Below are 21,975 nucleotides of genomic sequence, written 5' to 3' on the forward strand. Positions count from 1 at the left end.
AATTTGAGAGAAAAAGGGGAGAAAAATGGAGAACAACTTTCCCCCTGGCATAATCCCCGTGGAACACCCCCGGGTAAACTTTTTAATTGCGGCCGAGTAGCCGCAATTTGCGAAACTCAACCCTGGGGAATTATTTCCCTGGAGTCCTCGCGATTCCCCCAAAAAGACCCAAATTGGGGGAGCGAGATGTAACGAGGGAAAAGGGAGGAAATGGTGTCGCGTCTGGTTTTTATTTTTTTCTTCGGGCCAACATGGGTGGACTGATTTATCTTTGAGCTGTAAAGGGTTAAGGGGAGGCTTCTCGATTTTTGGGTTAATCCGCGTCCCTGTTTTCGGGCTATTTTTCCTCGCTGAGAGGAATCGGTTCGTCTCTCGCGCAGGATGTCATTTCATGGAGAGAATGCATTTTCGAGGGGCGAAGGGTCATCGAGGGACTCCCGCTGGTAAATAGGTCTTGTCAGTCGGCAATGGAAACATGCCCGCCATTGTTGCGGATTCCAGCATCCCGGAGAACTTCTCGAGTGGTCATTGTCGCTCGAGTATCGACCTCCTCCTCGAGTTAGCTCGAGTCCACTCTGTGCACCGCGAAAAACGATTCGTCCAAGTCACCTGTCCTCGATAATATCACAATTAATCCCAATGACGAAACCATATAAAACAAAGTCACGTCCGAAAACCTCGAAAAATAAATATCCCTAGCCTCGGCAAGACTCGCATCGCGTCTCGCTATGAAAATATCTTTCTATTCTATTTTAATTTCTCGCGGGAAATTTAGATGGGGGGTTCGATGTTTTGCGAAGGATTTATTTTTTAAACGTTTATGTGATATTGGACGCGTTCATCGGTCCAGCTTCCGACATTTGGAGAGGTGAGATGAGTCGATCGATGAGCCGACATTAATCGATCGACCACTACAGAGGCGATGTTCCTACGGCGGATATTTCGCACTGATTGCAGCTCCGCTCTTGAGGAAACACGGCCGCCTCTTCGTGTACTTAGGGCAGTCCATAGTCGATTGATTAGATCGATTGGTTACCCGTGTGACGACGTAACGACGTATGGGCCGGCGCCTCTGTTGATAAGGGAATTCATGGCCCGTAATCGAGGCAGGCTTCGCAGCTTAACACATCTCCTGGCATACCCCCGAAATTGGACGGATCGATGTTGGCCAAGCTCGAACCAATTACCAGCTAATGTATCTGCGCTCGATTCTCATTATTTAATTAACGAGAAAAATTCAAGTGCCCTGAAAAATTTTCAAAATTGGAATTATTTTCAGCCCGGATGCACAATGGACGCTCCACCTCTTTAAAAGGAATTTTAAGGTGAAACTTCATGACGTAAATTTAAAATTGAGCTACCTCTCTGCAGGAATGGAAAACAGATCCTTGGTCATCCTTAAAGCGACCCAGGAGCCACTTTAAAGGAACCAGAAATTCCCAGACATTTCCATATATTTCCTGGCATTCTCCGACGTTTCCTAGCATGATCCAGGAACAATTTCATTTTATAGGGATCAGGAAAAAATTCTACGGCCCTCTCGGCGCGATTTACAGGACATACTTCGCTCCTATGACGATGGAGAGATCCTGACCTCTCCCAATAGGATTTCTGGGAACTACGTTCAAAAGAGGTCGGAGAAAAAAATCAGCGACCTTCTCCAAGGCATGTGCGACACTTCCGGTCCGGTCCCGGTGATCCTGCAGGACTCGGCCGACCCCGCGAAGGGTCCTCGAGGAGGAACTGGAGCGCGGCCTGGAAATAAACCCCGGAAATGCCGAGCCCTCTGCAACTCGCAGCTCCCGAGGGAGAAGCCGCCTCCCGGCAAACAATACAGGAGGCTCCCTCCAAGATTCCGCGATTAATGGCCGTTTTTATGCCGGCGACCCGGGTAACGAGGAGCCCGGGAGAGAACGACCCGTAAAAATGTAACTTCCTGCAGGCCGATGGCGTCCGGGCCTTGAGATGACTCCTCTTTACACGGGGGACACGAAAGAACTCTCATGGGTGGTCGTGACTTCCCCAGAAAAAAAAGGCGAAACTACCCCAGCAACCCCACTTTCCACATTAACGAGGAATTTAATAAAAATCTAGAAGACTTTCCTAAGTACTCGCTGGACCACCGGCGAGGCGATCAGCTGATCACCCAACTAGGGTCTTTAAACGCTGTCGGAGTGAAAGAGATAAAATCCAGATCTCAATAATTTTTCCTCCTTTCCATGAAAATAAAGGATTTCCTAGACCACCCCGATCTCATCGATTGGTCCCTGTAGACGATATGTTCAGACGAAAAAGTTGAAATCCACATTTGAAATTGTTCTCTTGGTGATTACTCAAGAAATTACTATTTAGCCAAATTTCCATGGAGCGGCTTATTAAAAATAATGTATAGAATTTTCTAAATCACTAACCGAGAGGCGCGATCAGCTGATCTCTTGTACTAGGCTTTGTGAACATTGCTGCTGAGTGTTGAAAGGGAAACTAATATTTTTTCTCGTGGTTTTTAGGGAGCCAGGGATTGATGTAAAAATTCAATGAATTTCCGCAGGGGGTGGGAAATTGGTCCTCGTGGTTAATAAATGTTCGCGGGGGATTATTCTCGAGGGTCCCTCAACGCAACGTCAAGGGGTTGGAATGTTCCCTTGGCGAGGCAATCCGGAGGTTAACGTCGTTAACCCGTTTCCTTTGGTTCTCGCGCGTCCCGGAGTTCCTCTTATCCGGAACAATGGAACGTCCCGCGGCCCTTGTCGGGCTCATACATAATGTATCCGATCCTATCCCGGCTCTTCTGGGCGCGCGATGGAGCCATATCATTGTTTGCGAACCATTGGGTCGCCAAAATGAAACTGAAGCGATATGGTTAGCTTCGCCTCGCGGAAATCCATGGTGCACGTGGCGGCGCAAATGCGAATCGATAGACTAAATATGCTCGTTTCCGCAATATCGGAGATAAAGGCTCCGAGAAGAAACGATTCCCTAAAAATCCTGAAAAATAAAAAAAAATCTATATCACCTCTCACGATTATGAATATCCTAAACTTGGATACAATAATAATCTTTTATAAATATTCGCTAGAGATGATCCTGCCTGCACTGAGAAAAAATGCCATTGAAGCAGAAATATATTTCGTTATTACAAGGAACATTCGACTCGAGTGAACTCAAATTACCATAATTCCTGTTCGAGTCTGAGTCAAATAATTATTCCTTCAATCACTCGAGTATTCCTCCGGTTCGATGAAATCTTTATCTCGGGAATTATTCTCAGGTTTAAAATCTGAATGCGGAAATTATTCATTAAGAACTTTCAATGCGTGAATCGATGGGCTAAGTACGGTTCCGCTTTTCCGTAATATCGGAGATAAAAACTCCAAAGAGAAACAACCCTGTAAAAATCTTCGATAAAAATCAGGACTATCTTATCAGACTCCCAGAATTGAAAATACGTTCTTAAAGTAACACCCAAAACTAATCATTAGCGAGAATTTTTTTTTTTCACCAAAATTCTCAAGGGACGTGCCAAGGCAATTATTATCGCGTTTGAAAGTGAAAGAGGAAAATTGATTCCTCAAGAATTTCCTCGAGGGAGGATTTTCCTCCCTGGAAAGAGGGAAGAGAGTCCCTTCTATTTCGGAAATTTTTATTTCCCCGGGAAATCGATAGAGCAAATATTTGCTCCCGCCATAACTCGGGGATGTGTACCAGTGTTTTTGCCCAGCTCTCAAACTTTGTCAATATGGACTGTCCTGTCCATTGTTGCGAGTTACAAGGAGACGGTGACATTTCCCACGGAAGATGGCAATAATGCCCTATAGAGCGGACCGATTTGGACTGGAAAGTTTCGGTTTGTCGTTTCCTGGAGAGTGGAGGGACGGAAGGGGATTATTAAGGGAACGGTCCCAAAGGAATGGGAACTTTCCGATCTCTGCTCACGGGAAATGGAGAGGAGCCTTTCCTCGGCTGCTTAACGTTGTCGGAGAGACGCAGACTCCGCGAAAGGCACTCGGCCATTTTCGAAGAGAATACTAAATACCGCTTCCAGGGGAAGAGACGATGTCCGAGCCCTTTTGTGTTGAAATCCTCTTTGTCTTCCACCAAAGACGCTCCTGCGATGCGCAAAGTTAGACACCGCTCTTGGGATTATTAAATCGGAAATGTTCTAATGACGAAATGAGCGGTGATTTCGAGAAATATTAATGGACCGTAACTAGACCCTGGAATAAATCATAAAATTCATAAAATGGGACCTACGAGGAATTGGAACCGCGCGACCACCGTACGGATTTTTAATTACTTTCAATTAATTTCAAAGTTTCTATTTTTAAGCTCGCGCACGTGAAATATTCAAATTTCAACATATTTTTTTAATTAACCCCGGAGCGAGAACTGGATGGACGTTGGAGAGGAATTGCGAGTAACGAGGGGGTGTTTATTATCGATAGGCTCTATTTAATTTGACTTAAAATACATTTTTTTGAAATAAAATAAAAATTACCTGTTTCCCTGTTTTGATTCGTCTTCTTTTCTTTTTTCTATTTAGGAACAATTAGGGCAAAGTTTCGCAGGTGCGGCCGATTAGTTCGGAATTCTCGCGGGCGCGGAATTTGACGAGGGAAATTCGGCGAAATGGCCCCGCCAAAAAGTCGGGCAAATAAAAGACACTTCGTTGTGCGTTGGACAAACGACAGGACGGTTATTTATTTCCGAAACGCGGTCGACGGGGTTGCAAATAAATTCGAGTTAGGCGGGTCGGCCGTGCGGTGAAATTCGCGGAAAATTTCGCGCAAAGTTAAAAAAAAAAAAATGTTATTCCGGCGATGTTGGACAATTTTTTGGCACTACCCATTGCGTGGTTTCCTTGACGGAGATTTAAAGGAACACCTTCTATAAGGTGGAAAGTTTAACAGCATGCAAGAATAAAATTAAACAAAAAAAAAATACAGAGGAAAGTTTCAGCGCACGCGAGAAAAAAAATTAAAAGCAATAGAGAATCGTTTTTGGGGGATGTTCATTGCTCGGAGTCTTCAATGGCGATCTAAATGAACATCAAGGAGGAAAATAAAAATTTTCCTCCCTTGCTCCAAAGAGCATGGGAGAATAAAATAGAAGGAAAACAAAAGGGAGGGAATGTCTCTAGGGAGGGAAACTTTCGGGTTTCGAGGGAATTTCGAGAGCGAATCGTCGTTACGCGGATCACTTAATTGCACCCTGGAGGTACAACCCTCGGCATTTCCCCCGACAAGTGCAATGTGCACTTATCCGAGAGGCCGGACCGGTGCAGGACTTCTGTCGGACCGGTCCGAGACTTGTGCAGAACTGGTCCCACGAGAGTTTCGGGGAGCGGAAGAGTCGCTCGATAGCGGGAACGGAGCAGGTGGTGCCTTATCACTCGGAAGAACTCGGAGCAATTTCGGTGATAATGCACCCGGTCCGTCGAGTGCACCAAAGTGCACCTAGGGTAGTTAGGCTCGTTACCGCAATCGCATTTCCTCAGATCTAAGCGGTCTAGAGACTACTCAAGGGAACTTTTTACCGGTGAATTGTTGCTAGAAATTGTATCGATCGTCGATCGAAACAAAATCGAATTAAAACAAAAAAATGATCTAATCGACGATCGATACAGAATCGAATTTGGAAAAGAAGTGTTCGAACCGATGATCGATTTTCAGTCATCGCAAAATCGACAAGATCTCCTCCCCCGTAGGTCGGCCATGATTTATGCACCGGATTTGTTAATCAACGTCCTAGACGCCGAAGGGGAATCCCTTAAGCGGCTTTCCGCAGACTGCAGAAATTATGAAACTCCGTTTACATCGTGGGAAAGCCGGCGGTTCGCGCTTCCTCCGGTTTGCACGAGCTCCTGTTTATGAAACTCTGTCCAAAGATTAACGCCACCGCCGAAAGACGTCAACGAAGTGCCTTAACGATTTCGACCCATTCAAAGAGCAACGATAATAAAATTCAGTTATTAATGAGAATATTTTCTAATTGCCAAATAATTAAATCTGCATCGGTACCGCTCGGGCGTTCGTCTAGTGGAGACTAGGGAATTCCTCTAGGGACATCTAGGCGAATCCAGGACCCATCGGCCGATTCTTCTAGCAAAGCGACTCGGCAATTGGCGAACTCGGTGACCGGCAATTGTCCGTAAAACTCGGGGAGAAGTACCGAGGGGAAACAATTAAACGTCCCCTCGGTGAAGCTGCGATTCGTTCCGCCTGTTTTCTGGGCGGATTCCGCCGTTCCGCTTTTCCGGACCGACCGGCAGTAACGGGTCGATCGCTGGGCAAACAATCGACCGATCGATCGACCGCGACCATTATTTACGAGGGCCATTAATTATACACCACTACCACCTCCCCTGCCCATAAGATCAATAGACGCAATTTTTTTCCTTAACCCTAACTTAAGGACGTTTCCTTAATGGTAACAATTAAGGCGACGTGAAAGTGGCACCTGAGGGATCATTCATCATCCTTTTCTCTAAACCAGTTGTACAAAATCCTTGAATATTTCCCACATAAATAAGGAGGTCCTAAGAAAAGTCCTGGCCCTCTTGATATTTATATTTTTGTATAGACAATTTCAAGTTTGAACAAGAAAATGTTTAAATTAAATTTTATGGGTATCGGCAGATTTTTTAGGGTCTCCATGTTCACTTTGAGAATCTTTAAACGATTCGGCAAACATCCAGTTCAGAGACAAACGTCCCTAAAGCTAGCAGCTTCACGTCAGCATAACCGCATAAATCATACACCAAAATCGATTGCTTTTTTATTGCTCATTTATTACACAAATTTGAATTTTATTGCTCCAGTCGTTTTAAAAAAAATCAGTGGCTATGCCAGCTTTAACATTAAATAAAAAAGCAATAAATTTTGGTGTATGATTTATGCGGTTATGCTGACGTAGCGCTAGCTTTAGGGACGTCAGAGACAAGTCTCGTAAACGATTGTTCGGGACTTTCGTATCGGCTTAATAATTTCACAGTTTGACGGAAATTCTGGAGTATGGAAATATCGGCCGACAGCTCGAGCCCCTTATCCTTTCTCGTTATCATTCGGGATGCACCGGAGGTCGCGAGGGATCACTGTTGGACCAGATCCCGAGGGATAACCGTCGAACCAGATTCCGAAGACAATGCCTCTTAAGCCGCGTTGTACGTCATCCAGGACACGTGTTCCCATCTCCCGGGTGAAGATTCATGGAAACAGGACGCGTCCACGTTACCGGTAACTACGGTGACCGTAGTTACCGTAGTTACCGTACCTCCGGAAACTGTCGCAGTTACGGACCGCAGGGACGGCGATCGAGCTCGGATCGGTCAAAAGTTCGCGGTTTCTGCAAAATCACCCCCTACCCCCCTCGTCCCCCCGCGAGGTTCCGGGCTTTTAAGCCATTTAGGGATAATTTCGCGAAATTACGACGTGCCTTAAGGACTCGAGTCCCGATTACCCCCGTTCCAGGGAAACTGCGCGTGCCGAATGGCTCGAAAGGGGAACGACCGATTCCACCCCCGGAATCGACGAGAAGGGGTGAAAGTCGAGTCTTTCGCATCCCGGGGTGGAGAACTTTTCCCTGGATTTCAATGAACCCTGAAATTTCCCTCGAATTTCCCTGAATCTCTCATCGGAGATTCGAATTCGCCACCCTTGCAGATTTTTCCCTAATTCTCCTCGGAGATGTATGGAAGGGTGGGGATTTTTCGAAGAAGTTTTCAGAGATTTTCTTGATTTTTCGGGGAAAAAATGGGGGGTGAGAGATAGGTTTTGATTCGAGGAAGAAGGCTTGAAACTTAAGTGGCGGTTTTCCACCCCACATTTTCGCCTTTTAAAGTGAAAGTGAATGAAATGAAAATTACCTTCAAGGGGTGGGCCAAACTAAACGTCCCCTGGTTAGCCCACCTGGCCAAGTGCCGACGAGATCGTCCCGGTGGCGAATTACGCGCTTTCTTCCCTGACCGTCGACAACCCCCGTCCCCGAAAGTCCCGCCCAAGAGTCGCGCCGTGCAAACTAATTTTCCACCCCTTCGCGAATTCCCGCGCCAGTCCCGGAAACGGCGGATTCCAAGATTGGCCAAACTTCTCGCCCGGAAGATAAACCCCGGGGCGAGGTTCCCGGAAGTTCCCGGGACTCGCCCCGAAGTTCCCAGGGACCCCGAAGACACCCCTTAACCCGACTACCGGATCCTAATCAGACCTGATACGCCCGATATATTTTCACAGACATTTTCAACCTACCCCGTTCCCTACGAAAAATTCCCCATAAATCCGTGAAATTAAATATATTAATTATATGTATATAACAAAACCTAATTCTTACCAATAAATTTGTCGATCGAATTTCAATGTCTCCACGTGTTTCGAAATAGCTGTCTCAAGAGCGCAATAATCAGGAGCAAGATCGATCGTGATGGACTTGCAAAAAATACAAAACAAAGCCTCGAGTACACAGAATCAAGACCAAGACCAAAAGTACCATAATTGAATTTCCTCATCCCTAATCAGAGGTCAGGGGAATTTTGGACAGGACCAAGGAACTCGATTCTCCCTTCACCGCGGATTCGCGCTGGACCGAGTCACACCCAGGGACAGATTGGGCGTTCCCTCGGGATTTTCTCTCCGAGGTCGACCCAGAACCCGACGGAGCGCACAAAGGGAATTGCGCACAGGTCACTGAAAGCTCGAGGACACCTTCCGGACGGGGGTGGAGTGCCCAAAGTCTGCGAGAGCGGTTGAAAAGGCACCCCCCGCGAGTCCTTACCCCAGACGTACGTCCGGGTTCAGGGGAACAGTTTGTCTCGGCTGGCAAAGGAACTCCGAAACAAGATCAACCGCGCCGGGATGGCTCCTTCGGGAACGTCCAATCGGGATGCTGCAACAAAGTCGATCTCGTTATCGGCCCGGAGAGAGTCAGAGGATACCAACAGGACGGCCCCTCCCAGATAAGACTGCAAAAGATCCTCCACCCTCCCGAAGATACGCCAATAAAAAGAATTCCCCGATTTCTAAACAGGATAAATAATGGCGCGACTGAGGTCACACATTTATTCATCCTCACACCCACGCCGTACTCTTCAGCAGAATGGATTTTTTTTTAATCTTTTTAGACCATGATTTCTTAAACAAAAATTAAAAATTAATTTTTTTAAAAACAGAAATCATGATGATTTTAATCGTTTAACCGGATAGTTCCGATCACGGGCCCTGTTTTTTCGCGGCGTGAAGGAAAGTCATTCCTCTCCGTCTATCTTGGGAGTAGAAGAGAAAATCCAATTTTTCCCGATACTGGGAAAAGTCGAGAGACACCCAAGGGTCAGAATAGTCCCGTCTCGAACTCGAAGATGCCGATCCCTCGGGATCTGCACGACAAAAGCCGGGCGGGGGGGAGGGGGCAGGAGTCATCTTCAGGATTTCGCATCGCGGAGGGGTAAGTTTGAAATATTGCTCCGGTGCGACGGAGCACTATTGTTGTCGCAACAGCTATCGGACGTATTGTCGTTTCAGGGCCCGACATTGTGCTCCCCAGGGGTGGGTGGCGGGGGTGTACCTGGTCCATTGTCTTTCGCCTTTTATCCGCGGTACCTAGGTGGCATTAGAGAGCCTCGCGTGTGGGGCGTATCCGCGAAACCCGTGAACTACGACCTCCTTTTGTCAGGACTCTTTTATGCGCCCTCCCGGGTCTCCCGGACTCGTCCTTGAGGACCCCCGGGTCGAGGTGATTTCCCTAATTATTTTTCCAGGATTCCGTTTTTTCACCAAAATGTCCCCTATTCGCCCTAAAATTACGGGATGATGTCCGTTTCGCGTTTCAACGTCCTCATTGTTATCCGACCGGAAAAATCTATTCATTGTCCGATGTCCATTGGTCACGACCTGGATGAGATATGTTTTGGAATTTTATTCTATCCCTCCTTATATTCATTTCTAGATTTTCGAAACTTTCCAAGGTGATCCTGAGGATTCCAGGAATTTCGAGGATACCGCGTGGACGCTAAAGGAACTTCGAGATTTCACGGGAGTTCCTCTGGATTTTTCTGCATTCTCATAGGATTTCAGGGGAAATAGTCAAAGCCATAATTACACACAATTGCGAAAATCTTGAAAACCCTGGATATTTATTAACAGTACATCTGAAATGTACACTCGAAAATTCCTGGAAATCACTGTCGAAATTTCGGGGGATCCTTCGAGGATGCCGGAGGAATTTCTAAATTTCACGGGAGTTCCCCTGAATTTTCCTGCATTCTCATAGGATTTCAGGGGAAACGGTGAAAGCACCTGTTCAAGATTTCCAGCCTCACCTGCGTACCCCGGAAGCGGGAAATTTCCACGAGGGAAAGCGATTCCGGGTTGGTAACGCGCTCCCATATTTACATACAATTTCTGGCGCTGCCGCCGCCATTCCGGTAACTGTAACATCTTATTCCGCTCTCCGTGCACCTTTACAGCACTCGGGTAATCGGATTCAACGAGCGTAAAGTGTCACCGGCTTGCGCGACCTAAAAGCGAGGAAAAGAGCCGAGCCGAGGCAGGAAAAACGCGCGAGACGAAGAAAAGGAAAGCGACTGTGTTCCCGTACCTCTCGGAGAGACGATTATACGCCGAGAGAGGATCGGAGGGAAGAAGAAAACAGAAAGGAAGAGAAGGGAAAAAGAGGAGGAACACCCCCGCGAAATTTGCGTAAATAAATTCGCCAGGAGGACGGGTTTTCATCGCGGCGTCGAACGGAGCGCGAGTCGGGCATTTGCATGTCCGTTTTCTCTCTTTCCTTTTTTCCCTTCCTCCTTTTCCTGTTTTTTTCTTTTTTTTCTCTCGCAACGATGACATGAAAAAGAAAAGAATACTGCGAGAAGGATGTCCCCACTGAGTCGAATTTCGATTGTAAACGATGGCGAAAAATATGGCGATTAAGAACGGTGCCTATCCGGCTGCGGAAACTGGGAAATTATGTACTGCGGTCGCCGCTGCGGTTAACCGAGAGGAAAAATTTCTCGCAATGAAATGGATATAATGGTAATGAAAGGGTTAAAAGGTTTAACGGCGCGTAATTCCTCGGAGAAGTGGATAAATTGTGATAATAAAGAACGGCCCGCGTCTGGCGACGTTTAAGTACGTTTTCAGCCGATTTGGCGCGATAATCGATAGAATTTATATAAGTTTTTAATTTTTATGGTTTTATTTAAGGGTTAGAGAGGGATCAAATTTTCTGTATTGGGGACAGAAACTGGGAGACCAGGATTTATGGAATAGGATATGTAGAATATACTGGATATACAGGACGAAATGGAGGAAGATAACATTTTCGGCACGGCGACGAAATTCCCGAGGGCACCAAGAAAATCGGGCGAAGAGAAACGGGGAAGAAAGGGGTGATCTAATTAATTTCTGAACCGGGTGTGAAAACAGGAAACCCAAGCCAAATAACCCGATGTGTCATAGGTCAGAATTTAATTGAGTTGGCGATCCCAGCCTAGCTGCCAGGACCAATACAGCAAGGAGGAACAATGAGCCTTGATTATTCACTGGGGGCTGATCGCGCCCCTTTGAGCGTATAAATAAATAACAGGGTGGCCGAATTTTTCCGGCCAATAATGAACTGAGGAAAAAAACTTACAAAATTAGCAGGAATTGGCGAGAACCGAGAGAAGTTGAGCAGCGACTGGCCAAAATCCTGGAAATTTAAGATGTCAAAATTAATTCACAATGACTCGTAAAGATAATAAAGATTTACAAATTGGAAGGGAGAGTAAATAGGATAATGCTCGTAAAGACTAAAATCGCGCAAGAATATCGTCTCGCGTATTCTTTATTCTTTTGTAAGGGAAATGAACGTTCCAACGCCGAAATATCGGGTTCCATTTTCGCGCCGCAATTACCCGGGTTGCCTTGTTTAATTAGCGCTTGGAATTACCGTCGTTAATTGCACGTTGTGAACATCCGACAAGATTCCGGCATTGCGGATAATTATCGGAGAAATGACTCCACCGGATCCTTTCGGCCGTAAGTCGCGACTTCTGTTATAATTAGAGCACTCAATTACCCAGCTATTTACCTCGGATAGCATTTCCGATAAATATGGATAACGCGTTGCGAGATCGAAAATTCTCAAATGTGCGCACACAAGACGTTGAAAAATACAGTGCCTAATTAATTCCTCCCGCGCCCTGGATTTTTTTCTCAGTCACTTCGCCGAAATAATTAGCGATAATTTGACGGGTTAAAAATTCGAGGGTCTTCGATTAAATCGCGCACTTGCTTCTTGGGTCTATAAGCTGATTTCTTCGGTGCAGACCTTACCGGTAATTGGCGGGTTTAATTAAACGACCCTTAAACTGCCAATAAACGAGGCCTCCCTCTTCCGGCGATATATCGAACGACCCGTCCGATGCCTCGGAAGAACTTAAAACTTCTTCGGGGAATTCGCGATCGCAATTAGTGTCCTTAATTAACGTCTCAATTACTCCCGTCGAGCACGAGGGGGAGGGAAACTTCTCGGCCATTGACGCGCTTCATTTCAGGCGACCTCCATTTTCCCGGGGAAATTTTCATCCCGGAAAAGAGTCCTCGAAACTTCCCCGAGTGAAAGGCCCGGCTTTTAATTATTTACGAGCCTAACGTTCAACGGAAAGCATTAACCCCGACATTTTAACCGGGAGAACTGAGGCTGACCGTTGACCATTTAATAAAATATTTATTAAAGCTAATAAAGTGCGAGTAATTGCGTCTCTCTCGGAAATGACATAATTACAGGAACCCAGGAACCAAAGACCTCTCTATCTTTGTCGGAAAATTCCACTGCCCGAAATTACCCCGAATTAAATATCCGACTTTTAATTATTAACAGGCGCAATACATTTAATGGGAAATTTCTAACTCTGACATTTAACCGCCAGAAGGGAATATGAATTTTGGCATTCTTGTAAAATTTCAGTTAAACAGAATCTTGAGTAATTGGGTTTATTGAGTTTATGAAATATTCGCGGAAAATATCTGGCGCGCCTTTCGTTTTTTCTTTTTTTTTTTTTTGGGCGGGGGGATTTTGTTCCGTGGAAAGTTGTTACTTTACACTGTTTTGTTCCCCTGTAATTTTCATATTATTTCCATTCGTTTACCTTCACAAGATAATGTGGATTTATGCGAGCAATCGCGTTACTCGTCGGCGCGCCGGAAACCGCGCTTTATAAAACCGCGAGCCGTAATCGCGTGGTCGCGGAGGCATAATGCCGAGGCTCTTCGGCCATTATGGCTGCAAATTACGTCTTTACGGTGCCTGTAATTATAAGAACGGAAAAAGGGGACTTCTTTTGCCAGCCGGTAGATACGTATCATTACGGTAACAAAGTACATGCTGCTACAAGGGGCTGCGATAGCATCGCCCGAGTGCGTGGCGTATGAAATGGATCTCCTAAGCGTTCCCGACGTAACGCGTTAATTGCAAACTGCAATATTTAATTACAGGAATCAGGGATGTCTACGTTGAGTTTTTACGAGGGAAAATAAACGCACGGCAACTAACCTGCCAGCAGGGAGGATGAATCGAGGGTAAGCCCAGATATCGTTAAAATGTATCATTTTCCCCGACATTGAATTTTCCTCGTTGAACTAGAAGAGTAAGAAAATTCTGAATAATTTCTAAGCTACTCCGTAGATCTCTCCGAAATTTTCACGTCACATCCTCTCGCGACTTTCGACCGTAAGTGGCGGAAAAGGCCGAAGATCAGGCCGAAGCTTGAATCCAGGTCCGTTTATTCCGCGCACGTTGCCATAAACTCATTAGCCAAGTTAACTGTTAGGTACTTGGCTGAGTGTACGTGTAGACAGAATTCCTCCATCCCTCTGGCTGGCCACCCACCACCCACTTCCTCCTAGTGGCACCATGTACCACCCACTGCCACCCATAGCCACCTACCGTCACCCACCACCCAATTACCGCTACCTATTTTCCACCTGTCGGTACCCACCTACCACCTACTGTCGTCTACTGCCACCTACTGCCACCCACTGCCACCCACCACCCACAAAGCCACGGAGGGTGGGCGCAGAAACCCATTAGGGCGCTTTACAGGAGTTGCTACAGTTATCTCTCGATGTGATATGATCCCCGTCGTCAGGTCGGACTGCATCCATTCCCTCAGGAATTAACGCGATCCATGTATGCATCTCTAATTTCTTATCATTCGATCAAAAACGCGATTAACGAACCCTTATTAATAGAAATTAATTTTTGTATACAAGCTTCTTGAATTATGGACGCCGCCTCATTTAATTGCCGATCTCTTCGATTTAAGTGAGGTAAGACTTTTCCTTTAGCTTTCAATATTCCCGGGGACAAATCGAGTTTGGAAAGTTCCGAAAGGTCGAGATCCAGAATAAGGGAAGGTTAAGGGGAGATTTCTTGCCGACTCGGTCGACAATGACTTTCATGGCGCAAGATAAACTCGAGAGGTATCTTTACGGCCGAGTGTCGGCAGGATTGAAGTGCCGACAGGAGTAATTAGACCGTAACCTTTAATCGCGAGGCGTATCGGAGCCAACGATCGATCTTCACGGACGTCCCAAGTGCGGGACGATCGTCTGCCAGAAAATTGCACCGCGGAATGCATCCTAACGATCGCCGCGATTTTGCGGGCGAAAATAAACGCCGTTAGCGCCGCAATTACGCCGAGAGTAACTGGAGCGCGATCAAGCATAACCAAACAAATAGAAAATGGGCGCGCTTTCGTGAAAAAGTACTTCCTTGTTCGAAAGGCTTTCTAACGGTGATGCACTTCCTCCTCGAGAATTGTCATGAATTGTGCAAATGTTAAAAAAAAAATTGTCAAATACATTGCCAAAAAATCGAGCATAATCGAAAAAATGGATGATGGGCGCTCTTTCGTGAAAAGGACTCTCGAATGGCGATGCACTTCTTGAGAATCGAAGAGGGATTGTGAAAATATCGAAGAATAATATGTTTTGTAATGATTCGTTGTTAATATTGTTTAATATTTGCCCCTTTTATGTGACCCCCTGAAACAACGAACACTGTCCTCGGCTTGTGATGATAAACAATGGCGATGCACTTCTTGAGAATCGACGGGGATTGTGCAAATATCGAAAAATAATATATATTGTAAAGATTCGTTGTTAATATTGTTTAATATTTGCCCCTTTTATGTGACCCCCTGAAACAACGAACACCGTCCCCGGCTTGTGATGATAAACAATGGCGATGCACTTCTTGAGAATCGACGGGGATTGTGAAAATATCGAAAAATAATATATATTGTAAAGATTCGTTGTTAATATTTTTTAATATTTGCCCGTTTTACGTGACCCCTTGAAACAACGAACACCGTCCCCGGCTTGAGATAATAAACAATGGCGACGCACTTCTTGGGAATCGACGGGGATTGTGAAAATATCGAAAAATAATATATTTTGTAAAGATTCGTTGTTAATATTTTTTAATATTTGCCCCTTTTACGTGACCCCTTGAAACAACGAACACCGTTCCCGGCTTGTGATAATAAACAATTAACCGTTCCGTTGCGGCGGTCTACTGTTCGCATAATCAGCCGTGCAACGATAGCGTATCACGGATTAATGGCCGAAGGCCCTATCGAATCCTGCCAGGAGGGCAACCCTGACCTACCATATCGGTTGTCGAGCTCGACGAATTTCCGATAGATCCTGGCAGTCGATGAAAAGCCGCCAATCACGGAGAGACATAAAAGCTACGTCAAAGCTACGTGATAAGGCGAACGTATCCCAGCGTGCATTGGCGTGTTGCAATTTGATTTATCTATTAAAAAAAAAAAAAGTAAAAAGATTACCAAGAAGATTACAACCAAAAAAAAATGTATCGTCAGTAGAACGACCACGTCACCCTACACTAAATAAAGAATAAAACGCAGGGCAAGAAACTCAAGGAGAGAGAAAGTCCCGATAAATATTCCGCACAAGGTCTGATAAGTATAGTAATTATTATTTCTTTTTCCTTTTTTTCTTTGTAAGTAACAACGATTTCGTACATAAATCGTAGGCATCGAGTTACGGCTGGGAGGTGCCTCGACCATGACCTACCGCATCGACTTGCAGATCTGGACGTTCAAAGGAAAACAAACTACCGTTTTTTAAGGGAACCTCCTTTGTCTTACGCAAACGGATATTTACCCCCTTCCAAGAGGCAGCCCAAGGCGAGCGCAAGCTCTCGCTGATTTGCATTCGAGGGAGATTTGATTTACTCGATGTAAACATCTGTACGTGCAACATCGGCCCCGAGCCGATCCAGACTTGTCGGAAGTTTTGAACAAACTTCGGGAAAGGAAAGCACCGCGGGGGCACTTCCCCTTTGTAACTCCCCCGCTCCAGGATCGATTCCTCGCCTGCAGGAAGCTCAACTTCTCGAAGGCCTGGCGAGTGTTTCGAGAGAAAGAAGAAAAAAAGAAACAGAGAACCCCCCTCCTCCCCCCTCACCCCCTCAAAAAGTTCAATCCGAAACAGGGGAAAGTAAAGGCGAGCGTTTTTCCGGATTTTTTTCCCCCTTTTTTATTCTCTTCCTCTTCTAGATTTGAAAGCTCCGCTGAACCGTTCCCATTTTTACGGACCCTCTCGGCCTGTTTCGATTTTTTATAAGCCGGCGCCACGGAGAGCGGAAAGCTCGAGCTTCACAAAAGTGCAGTTTCGAGTCGGCGAGCCTTTCCTTGGGCTTTTGAAAACGGAGCCAAACGAGCGGCTCCTTCGCCTCGGAAAGAAACTCCCTCGGCTTCGTAGGCGCCATTCAAATTTGTGTCCTGCGAGCGAGCGACCTCTCTCTTTCCCCGCAAATGCGGAACACCCTCAAAAGGGGTCTCTGAAAACCTCTCGTTCGAAAGGAGAGCCCGCAAATAGACCTTAAACGAGGAACGCCGGAGAGCCTCGCAAACTTCTAAGGCGAATGATACGCGTGTCTTCGTGTCGCAGTTAAAATGCCGCCCCGTTGAAACGGCGACTCCCTCGGTGTCGGCTTTAAGGACGATTTCCGACTTTTCGGGCCAAAAAACGTCATCGAAAAGAATTTCATATTTTCAAACGATACAATCCCCCTCCCCAAATATAGAAGTTGATTGATATTCACCGTTAATAGCCTCGAATTCATGTAATCATTTTTGCACGATTTCCTTATCATGAACTTTGAGGTAACGATTCTTGACGACATTTCCAGGCATAACTTGCCTGGCATTTCAACGAAATTTAGGTAATGATTTCTGGACGACTTGTTAAATGAATTTAAATAACGATCCTTGTCGAGTTGCTCCAGGTCAGACTTCGCGACATCGAGTCTCGCCGAAATTAAACCAATAATCTTTTTTTTTCATCACTTCAAATTATGATTCTGGATGGTTTCGCTACATTGTGGTAGGGGAAAAAAAAAAAAACGGAGTGAATCGGATATTCCTCATTTTTATTCTCCGCAAAACGTCGAGGGATCGAGTTTCGCGGAATCCCACCGAAATTCGAGTAATCCTTCTTCAGGATTTGTATATAAATTAAAAAATAATGACTTTGCACGGCTTCTCAATATTGTGGGAGAAAGTGAGAAGCGGCATATCGGTTCTCCTTCATTTTCATTCCCCGAAAAACGTCGAGGCATCGAGTTTCCCGGACCGGCCGGAAGCCGCGGATTTTTCGCCGGGATTCCGGAAGCCATTAATTCGGTCCGTCCGTTCCGCGTCGGATTTTCGACTTTGCCCAGTGAAGACCGCTTCCGGCGCGACAAGGAGGGCGACTCTCTTTCATTTCTTTTTCTTTTTTTTTCCGAAATGAAAGCCGCGGGTTATGGGCTTCTCGGAGCTTTTTCGGGGCCCAGGAGGGCTGGGCGTCGAGCCGATTTAGCAAATTCGGTCCGGCTAAATTGCAGTTCCCAGTGAACCCCATAATGCAGGCTCCGCACGCTCGAGTGCATCGCCGAGCGACGTGGAAATTGGAATGCACGGTGCAAGGTGGATTTCTGATGGTGCGCTGCAATCGATATGCACGCGTGCACGGCTTTGACGCGATTGTCCTGATATCAGGGTTCGCTTCGTAGAGGAAATAAATGACCAAAAAAGTATATCCATAACATGGGATCCGAAGAAACCCGTGCCCACGAAAAATATTGAAAATTATAAAACTAATCCAATATATAATTATACCGGTGTACCGAAAAATCAGGACAATCAATTGAGCATAAAAATCCTATATGAATACTGACAACGCATTTTGATCTGGAATTCTTATCAATTTCCACGGGACATGGGAATTCCTGGATTCGAGATGTAATGCCTGGCTTTTATTACAGGCTTCGTTGATTTCAGGAAATAAAGTGACCAAGATCGGTTTAGAAATTGGCCGAACGGTGTATCGAGAGTTCAAAGTCAAAGCAAAGGAAAGCCCGACGTTTGGCGGTCCACGGGAGTGAGGGGAGAAAAAGGAAACGAGGGGGAAGAAGAGGCCCCAAAAGCTAACAAAAGTGGGCACAAAGGATCGCAGGAAGCTCTCCACAGAGGGAATTTCACTGCATGCCGAGAGAGAGAGATGAAGGGAGGCTGGGAATTCGGGAGAGAGAAGGACAGTCAATCAGGTCGAGGGCGAAATGGTGTTTGCTCGAGTTCCGCGGAACTCGAGGGATGATCGATTGTCGGCGAAATTTCGCGAAGAGAGGGAGGGGGGAGGCAGAAATTAGCATCGGGAAAGCACGTCGCGACATTGACGGATATCGATGGCCGCGGGAATTCGATGTATCGACCCGATCCCTCCAAGGGACGGGCGAGGGAAAACCGGGAAAAGTCGCTCGAAACTGCGAAATCGAAAGCCAGGGGGAAAAGGGGATGAAAAAAATGAGAACATTGAAAACTGGGGAAAAAGTGGGGCACTTTTCGGAACAATCAAGGCCGTTTCCTTTTTTCTACCCCTCCACCGGGTTTCCGGTTAATGAATTCCCCGCGGTGGGTGTCGGGCCGCGGTTTAAAAAGTGCTTTGCAAATGTCGCCGGCCATTCGTTACACGGCGATTGCGAAGGGGCACTCGACAAAGTGTAACGCGCGAGGAGCGCGAAACGGGCCGGCGTTAATTTCCTCCGCGGTGGCAATTTCGAAAAAGCACCGACCGAGTCGGTTTTCGTTGTTTTTTTTTTTGTTTGTGTTTTTCCAAACCCAGTCGACCTCGAAAGTGTGCTAATTGCGCGTACCTATCGGCCGTGACTAAAGGTAGAGCTGAAGTCGAGTCCCCTATTATTTCTCAATTTTTTAATATTTGTTATATTTTACGAAAATATGGAAGAGGGTACACGGCGTTAGTGCACCCCCTGCAGAGAGTACTTCCAAGGGAACCAAAGGCGATCTCCCCTTTTGATCATTTTTCTTTTTTAACTTAACTGACGTTTCATCTCGAGGAGTGAACACTGAAGGCTCTTAGGTTGAGGCCCCTCCTTCATTTTTTGTTTCTATAATATTTATTACATTTTACGAAAATATGGAAGAGGGTAGACAGTGCATTCAGTGTCAGTGCACCCTCTAAAGAGAGTACTTTCAAGGGAGCCAAAGGCGATTCCCCTTTTCGCTCTGATTTTTTTCTTTTATTTTTTAACGGGGGCGTTTCATCTCGAAGGGTAAACACCGGGACTGTCTCGGCCGACTTTTGTGCCCCGAGAATCCGAGAGACGGAGAAAGGAGTCGCCGAGCGATGAACCTTGAGGGCTAGACAAAGAGAGATGTCCGGAGAAAGCGAAACCGGGAGGGTCATGCCGCACGTTCGAGCGGTATCGTGTGAACATCGTGACTCGCTCCTTGGCGTCACTTTCCCGTCTATTGTTTCCTGTGTTTCATGGGACCCAGGCTCTTGCGGGACCAAGAAAGTTTGCAGCGATCGCGGCGACCTTCTACCGATACTGCAGCCTCTACGTTTAATCTGGATTAAACCAGATTAAACACGTCAGGTCGAATTTTTTCGTTAAAATCCGTGGCGAAATCCGAGATCTTTCGAAATTTGTAGTAATCTTAGAAATCATTTGAACAATTATAATGTATTACCATTTATAGCATTTCATCTTGGAATTCATCTTAATAATGAGAGTAGACTTTGTTCGAGGGGAGAGAATTCGAGCAGGGGTCGGAAAGACCGCGACCTGCCTCAACGAGGTTTACCCCTTTCCGTCCCAACAAGGGGGCTTCAGCCGACATCAATAAATTAAACACCCCACAGACGAACGCCAGCTTCTCGAAACAACGTCCAGGGACGACATTTGGTTATAGCCACAATGTGTACTGTTGGTACGAGGTCCCCTTCTAGGGTGACGCCGTAGCCAAAGGGGTAAAGGGACCGCGTTCACTTCCTTGACCCAAGCCCCCAGCCAAATAGGACCTTTCCCAACGTAACCAAATTTAAAAGGTTAACTCCCAACTTCGATGCTTAAAAATAAACCATCCATGTTTGAGAATTCTTTTTGACAGATGGATATTTTCGGAGAATACAGATCTTTTTTTAGAAAATACATGAAAAGAAATTCATTTCAGGGAATACTATCGACAAGCATTTATTTTGCAACCATTGAAGTACAGGATGAACATTTCCCCCCTGTGGCTTTTCTAAGGAGAGAGTTCTCAAAAATTGCCGTTTCTAGGTATGTCAGGTGTCATTTTTTTAAAGAGACCAGTAAGGGTTTCATTTCCTGGATTTGACTGAGACGGCACATCATAAACTCTCTTATCAGGGGTAAAAAATGTCGAGGGTCTCGCGCACGTTTATGCCGCCTGGATTTCTTAACCTCCAAAACCGACGAGAGCTCAAGCCGTGAGCCGAGACGTCGAGATGGCTCCCTGATCTCGCGATTCCGTGGCGTCAGCGCGGTCCTATCTCCGCGGCATGTGTGAATGATAAAAAAGAAAAAAAGAAAAAAAAAGGTGGAAGAAGAAGAAAGATGCGAGATATCTCGCGCAACGCGAGATCCCGAGGCGGCCGTTCCGGAAAGCGTCGGAGTTGCCATCAAAAACGCTTTTACGTCGTGAGAAGGAAACGGCCTACGAGAAAACCCGGAGATTTTCCGGTTGCATGTCGAACCCTGGTGGCCCCGTCCACCCCCGAGATCCTTTTACAAGGCCGTAAAGTGCGAACGCGAATTTTCCACTCATGCCGCGGCCCCCAAGTCGCGTTTTTATCCTCCCTTCCGGTGTAAACCCGCCCGCCAGTTCAGAAGTACGTAAAGGGAGGAGCGCGAATATCTCCTCGTCGAATCCGGAACCGGAAACTCGAGGATTTCCCTCGAAACGTTTCCCGGGCCGGCCACTTCCGGAAAGTGCGCCTCAGGGAGGCGGACTTAACCTCACTTACCCTTCGGGTAACTTCCCCCCGGGGTAACTTCCCCATTTTTAGGGGAATTAATCGCGCCGACAAAAACCCGAAAAGAGATGAAAACACGTGAATCATCACTTTTTTTTTTTTCTTCTTAAATAGAACTTTAACAACAATTCGATTCATGGGAAGGTCGCTTGAGACGAAAAATGAAACATTGGACGGGGAAGATTATTTAGTCTGGTACTGGGGACGAATTAATTCTGATATAAAAATATAGTTCCATACAATTATAATTAAGATTGCCGAAGAAGTTTCAGCTGGAAGTGTCGCTTCCGTCGCTCGACTTTCCACGTTTTCTTATTATTTCAATCCGTGTCTGTATATATATATATATATTTGCAGTATCTCGGATTTTTGTCCCGGTTTTTTTGGCCCGCCACGATTGAGCGTTAGTTTACATCCAGAGTGCCATAAATACGAATGCTGGAAGGAGATAGCGTTTCCCGAGGGCGGAATTGAAACGGGGACTCCTCGCCGGGTTTTCCCGGACTCCTGCATATTTCCCAGCTCGATTTTCCTTCGGGCTCTCCTCGGTCCTGTGGCACGCAAAATGGCTCCATTAAATGCCCACCAAAACCGGATCACTCTGCGGCCTTTTGCTTAGTCGATATTTTCAGAAATG

At 46.1% G+C, this 21,975-nt stretch overlaps 1 protein-coding gene across 1 annotated transcript in view; it reads right to left on the reverse strand.

The window, feature by feature from the left end:
* LOC105695499 (protein-tyrosine sulfotransferase) overlaps positions 1–21,975 on the reverse strand; it is a 118,009-nt gene that overhangs the window by 74,816 nt on the left and 21,218 nt on the right. The window contains exon 2 of the mRNA XM_012417053.1: positions 11,617–11,673. The gene's annotated coding sequence lies outside the window, so the exon portion shown is untranslated. The remainder of the gene's footprint in view (positions 1–11,616; positions 11,674–21,975) is intronic.

Source organism: Orussus abietinus, unplaced genomic scaffold, assembly GCF_000612105.2.
Source record: "Orussus abietinus isolate OABI.00-Male unplaced genomic scaffold, Oabi_2.0 scaffold68, whole genome shotgun sequence".
NCBI lineage: Eukaryota > Metazoa > Arthropoda > Insecta > Hymenoptera > Orussidae > Orussus > Orussus abietinus.